This window comes from Orycteropus afer, unplaced genomic scaffold, assembly GCF_000298275.1.
Source record: "Orycteropus afer afer isolate SDZICR_OR568_19922 unplaced genomic scaffold, OryAfe1.0 scaffold00349, whole genome shotgun sequence".
NCBI classification, from domain to species: Eukaryota; Metazoa; Chordata; class Mammalia; order Tubulidentata; family Orycteropodidae; genus Orycteropus; species Orycteropus afer.
This window is the reverse complement of record NW_006921936.1, coordinates 3,574,733-3,580,944: the sequence shown is the minus strand read 5'-3', so window position 1 is coordinate 3,580,944 and position 6,212 is coordinate 3,574,733.

Genomic DNA, 6,212 nt, shown 5'->3' with positions numbered 1-6,212 from the left:
CTTCTGAATCCAGCTTGAACCTCTGGAAGTTCTCTATCAATAGACTGCTGCAAACATTTCTGAATTATCTTCAGTAAGATCTTACTTGCGTGTGATATTAATGATATTGTTCTATAATTTCTACATTCTGTGGGATCACCTTTCTTTGGAATGGGCACAAATATGGATCTCTTCCAGTCAGTTGGCATAGATAGATAGATAGACAGAAAGATAAGCCAACAAGTCTAAGCTGTGAAGATCAATCTCACTTTAATTTGCTTTTCTTATATGCTAACACAAGTATTCAGGTCGTTTTTTCATGATTTTCTAATCAATACTATCAACTTTGTTTTTTGTATAATTCCTTTGAAAGTGGAAAGTTGTTTCTCAAGTCAGCATATTCCTCTTTAATTTGTATTTGCTTGTGGGAGCTCTGGTAGCATAGTGCCTAAAGGCACTTGACTGCTAACCAGAAGGCTGGCAGTTCAAACCCAACAGCCACTCCTCGGAAGGAAGATGGGACAATCTACTTCCTTAGCGATACTGCCTAGAAAGCCCAAGGAGTGGTCGCTATGAGTCGGGTCCGACTCGATGGCACATAACAACAACAACAGTGTATCTTTGAGGTTCCTTTTCTAAATATCTAGCTTGTATGATGTGTGGACACAAATTTATACCATAGTTCCCTGCTTTGATTGTCTTATTACTGAGACAGGAGATAGTAGTTCTCCTAATGTGAAGAATCGTGCCAATAATTATTAATATTTTTATGGATGCTGCAAAAAGAACATGGATGTGACATCTTCTGAACTTCTCCAACCTCACAAGGAGGAGACAGAATCACCATCATCAGCCCAAGGCTCATTCTTTTGAGGCCAAATATGCTGCTACCCTCCAAACCAATTATGCATGAGCACACACACATATACATATACAATCAAAAGGGGAAGATATGTCATTTTTTGCCAAATTCTAAGTTATTCTATTAGACAAAATATCATTTATGTTGCTAAAATTGAAAACAGTATGGTTGCATGTGATTTATGAAATGTCCTAGAGACAAATATTTTTATTTAAATATAATATTTACAGGCTACTATAAATATCATGCTTGGCAGGGTGGAGGATCAGTGTAAAAGAAGAAGGCCCTCAACAGGATGGATTGATACAGTAGCTACAATTATGGGCTCAGATATAGCAAGGATTGAGAGGCTGGTGCAGGACTCAGCAGTGTTTCATTCTGTTGTACATAGTGTTGCTATGAGTTGGAGCCAACTTGATGGCACATAGCAACAACAACAATGTAAATAAGTACCTCTGGGGGCACAGTGACTAAGGCATTTGACTGCTAACCAGAAGGTTAACAGTTGAAACCCACCAGCAGCTCTTTAGTAGGCAGATGGGGCAATCTACATCCATAAAGATTTACTACCTTGGAAAAAAATGGGGGGGTCTCTGTGAGTCAGAATTGACTTGATGGCAGTGGGTTTTTATAATATTAAAAGGTTGGCTTAATGTCTGATCTAGAACATTCAAGGAATTTAATATTTCATACTATTTTATTTAAGCCACACAAACTCCAAGTTTAACACAGTGAAATACATTTTGACATAAACAGAAAATATTTTTTGGAGTTCGAAGACTCACTGTGGAGCCCTAGTGACACAATATTTAAAATACTCAACTGCTAATTAAAAGATTAGTGGTTGGAACTCCACAGGACAAAGATATGGCAGTGAGTTTCCATAAAGATTACAGACTTGGAAGCGGTATGGGACAGTTCTACTCTATCTTATAGAGACACCATGAGTTGGAATGACTTGATGGCAATGGTATAGGTATGACTTATTAAATAAGTATGGTGTTAACTTTACCCAAATAATTTGGTCTTTGTTCTTGATTCCTGAGAGATAACCCCTAAAACCTTGGAATTTTTGCAATAATTGAAGTATCTTTAATAAGTACCCCAAGCCACACTTCAGAGTTAATGACGTATATTAGGTAGAGGGTGACTGACAAGACAAAGACTGGAGGCATTACAGGAAGCTCCTGATATCAACCAACCTTAGAGGAGAGGGCTGGAGTTAGAATTACTTGATGATACCCCTGATAAAAGCTCTAGACAATGAAGTTCTATGGGCTTTTTTGTTGGTGTAAGACATGAATGCATGTGGAATGATAGTATATATTCTTTTAGACATGGAAGTTTTGCATTGGGAGCCCTTCTAGACCCTATGAAACTCTCTGTTTTTATACTTTTTGCTATAATAAAACTTGAATTGCAAATACAGTCTGTCCTGTGTATTTGCAGGTTTTGCATCTACAAACTCAAACAACTAGGAATGGAAAATATTAAGAAAAAAAAAAAGGCTCCTAGAAAGCTATTAAGTAGTTAAAGCAATCTCTCAAAGCTAAGAGGGAGTAGAAAATATTATTTATATAGCATTCACATTGTATTAGGTATTACAAGTAATCTAGACATGATTTAAAGATGATTTATAAGTAATCTAGAGATGATATGCATGTTATATGTAAATACTATGCCATTTTGTTGGGCAATCTACTTCCGTAGTAACACTGCCTTGGAAACCCAAGAAGGGGTCGCTATGAGTCCCGCCCGACTTGACGACACATAACAACAACAATTGATTTGACGGTAAAAGTGCACTACTAACTCATTTACAATTCAGGAGCTCTGGTGGCCTAGTGCCTAAGGCACTTGACTGCTAACCAGGAGGCTGGTGGTTCAAACCCACGAGCCACTCATTGGAAGGAAGGTTGGGCAATCTACTTCCGTAGTGATACCGCCTGGGAAACCCAAGGAGGGGTCGTTATGAGTCAGTCTGACTGGACGGCACATAACAACAACAGTGCCATTTTATATTAGGGAATTGAGCATCCTTGGATTTTGGTATCCACAGGGGTCTTTGAACCAATCCTCTGTGGATGCGGAGGGACGATTGCATAGCAATTTCGGTCATTTCTGAGAGTGGTTCTAAGTAATTATGGAACTCAAGGGAGTAGTGGGAGCCAGCATATCAGAAATGAAGGAAGATCTTTGAACCCCTTAGCTGGTGGTGGGCATCCTAAAGGAGAAGTGGGAAAACCTTGAATTTATAGCTAGCAAGTCAGAAGTGAGAGTTTCAGGGGGACTCTCAAGCTTGCCGTTGATGTCTGAGATCTTGCGTAGGTTTGGCCGTCTGGAAGATCTTGCCTTTTAACTTGTGAAGTCTGATCTAGCTCCAGGTGATTGGAGTCAGAGGAAAAGTCTTGCTGATGCAGCTGTTGTCAAAACAGAAGTGATAGAGAAGTGGGATTTGATTTTTCCACTAATTAAACAATGTAGTAAAGTTAGGAATAATTTACATTTGAGCATTTACATTTTCCCTGGTACAGAGAAAGAAATAGTTGTAAAAGAAACCTCAGAAAACACAACTGATTTTCCAATTCTCATTGCATCTTTCTTGTAGCTGTGCTCAAAAGGCCATTTTATTCTGATGTTTCTGCAGATTACTTTCTGCCCATTGTACATCTTTCTCCCTACACTGCACAGCAAAATGAATAGGTGATAGCTCTCAGCATTTGACACTGGCAGGAAAGATTAGGGGAAGTGTTGACTTTGACAAATCAGATATATTAAGCCTTTGCTGGAGGCATCCACTGCAGAAAAGCTGGTTTGTTGTTGTAAGCAAGATAATCTTTTTTTTTTTCCCCCAGAAAAAAGAAAAAGCAATACTTTTCAGAATAGTATATTGAAATGGAATCTAATTGTCTGCACATCTAAATATTAACTTACTTTGTAATATTTATTCTAGATGAATTATGTGAAGTTAGGCAAAATATTAGGCTGTATCATTTTGTAAAAAAGAAAATACAGCTTTTAAATTTCATTTCAAAATAAGCATAAAAATTGATTTTAAAATAGCACCTCTTTGACTCAGATGTTGCTTGTTGGCCTGAAGATTTAGGCTTTATTTTTTTTTGTAACATTACAACCAGAGCTATTGGCATGTTTGTGATATTATTTGCTATAGCAATTTTTAAGATAGTCAACAGTGGAAAAATCATATTTTTTTTTCCAAATGCATGACTCTGTTAGTGATATTGATGTTCTTTTAACTGATTTGTGAGTAAGTTTTGAAAATAAATTAGTTTCTCTTAAATCTTATTTTTAATGCGTAAAGCAGTTATCCAGGGCTTCTCCCAATTCCAGGGTTTTGAACATTAGCTATATATCTGCTAATGACATTTTGTACCTCAGTTAAACTTGTTTAATCAAGAGTGAGAAGAAAAGGAAGGGAGGATTGTTGTTGCTGTTATGTGCCATCGAGTCATCTCAACTCATAGCAACCCCTCCTTGGGTTTCTGAGGCATTATCGCTACAGAAGTAGATTGCCTAGTCTTCCTTCCAAGGAGTCACTGGTGAATTTGAATCACCAAACTTCTGGTTAGCAGTCAAGGGCCTTAGGCACTATACCACCATAGCAATGCTAAAAGGACAAATTTGGGCAGAAGAATGTTTACATGGTACAATGTTTACTATAATTTCAATCTCCATTTATGTACACTACTTGGTCCTTAATATCTATTGCTCATTAACCATATATCCTTCTATGTCTTCTTTGAAAGAAACCTCAATTATAAGCCTTGATTCAAGGGAAGTTTTATTTCATACCAACCCATTATAGACTTTTTTTGAAACAACTTCTGCAATCTGATAATGATTAAACATGAAATCAAGATTCAGTAATAATTAATTATTATAGTGTAAAAGTTGGAAACACAGGAGGACTAATAGTTGGAAAACATGATCTGGTAATAGAAACAACACTGAAGATCACATGATAGAATTTTGCAAGATGAAAATTCATTGTTTTTTTTTCCCAACAACATAAATGGTAACTGTACACATGGACCTCACTGGATAGAAACACAAGAATCAGATTGACTACATCTTTGGGAAGAGAAAATGGAGAAGTTCAATATCATTAGTTAGAACAAGGCCAAGAGCTGAATATGGAACAGACTATCAATTGCCGCGGAGTGGGACTTACAGCAAGCTGTCAAATCTGGGGTCATATTTTGTTGAGTCGAAAGTGAAATTTACCTTCAGCCGACATGACAGGGCTTTGTTTGGTGGTGAGAAGGGTGCGAGAGCTCCTCATTCCTCAGCCACTGGAGGGGGCATTTCTCAGCTGTTGCTCTGTAAGCTTGAAAGGAATTCCTAGATCTGAACACCAGATGCCATCAAGTTGTCTCCAACTCCTAGCGACCCTACATACACCAGAACGAAACACTGCCTGGTCCTATCCAACTCCACAATCCCTGCTATACCAGAGCCCGTCGTTGTAGCCACTGTGTCAGTCCATCTTGTTGAGGGCCTTCCCCTCTTTTGTTGACCCTCCACTTCACCTGGGTCAGCTCCAGGGTTACAGGTGAGGAGAGACAACTCAGGGATGCCCAAAGTGGCAGGTGGGAAGAGCAGGAGAAAGGGGATTAAAAGCCAGGAAGCCAGAGAGAAGAACAATCAGCCGAAGGGATTAGGTGAGGAGAGGAAACTCAGGCCAGCCCAGAGTAGCAGGCCGGAAGAGCAGGAGAAAGGGGATAAAAGCCAGGAACCTGGACAGAGGAGCAGTCAGCCACAAGGTTACAGGTGAGGAAAGACAACTCAGGGATGCCCAAAGTAGCATGCAGGAAGAGCAGGAGAAAGGGGATTAAAAGCCATGAAGCCAGAGAGAAGAGCAATCAGCCGAAGGGATTAGGTGAGGAGAGGAAACTCAGGCCAGCCCAGAGTAGCAGGCCGGAAGAGCAGGAGAAAGGGGATAAAAGCCAGGAAGCCAGACAGAGGTACAGTCAGCCACAGGCACCCAGGTGGGGGTGATACGAGAGGTCTCCAACAGCAAGACAAACTTGTCTGTCAGTTTGTCCTACTGTGGTGACATGTAGATGTGAGTTTTAAGGCTAGTGTTTAAAACCCAGCAAGATGCACCTGGTACACAGGTAACAGCCCAGCTTATAGCCTGAGACAGACTAGGAAGAAGGAAGAGGCCATCCACTTCTCAAAGAATTGGCCAGGGAAAACCTTATGAATAGGAAAGAAACACTGTTTGGTGCATTACTGCACATCTTTAGGAATAGTCCGTTTAGGCTAAAAGGCTCTTAAAATAAGACTGGGAAAGAGTTGCAACAACTGAGTAAACCCAGCCTTACTCATATGGAAAAGAGAAAGCTTT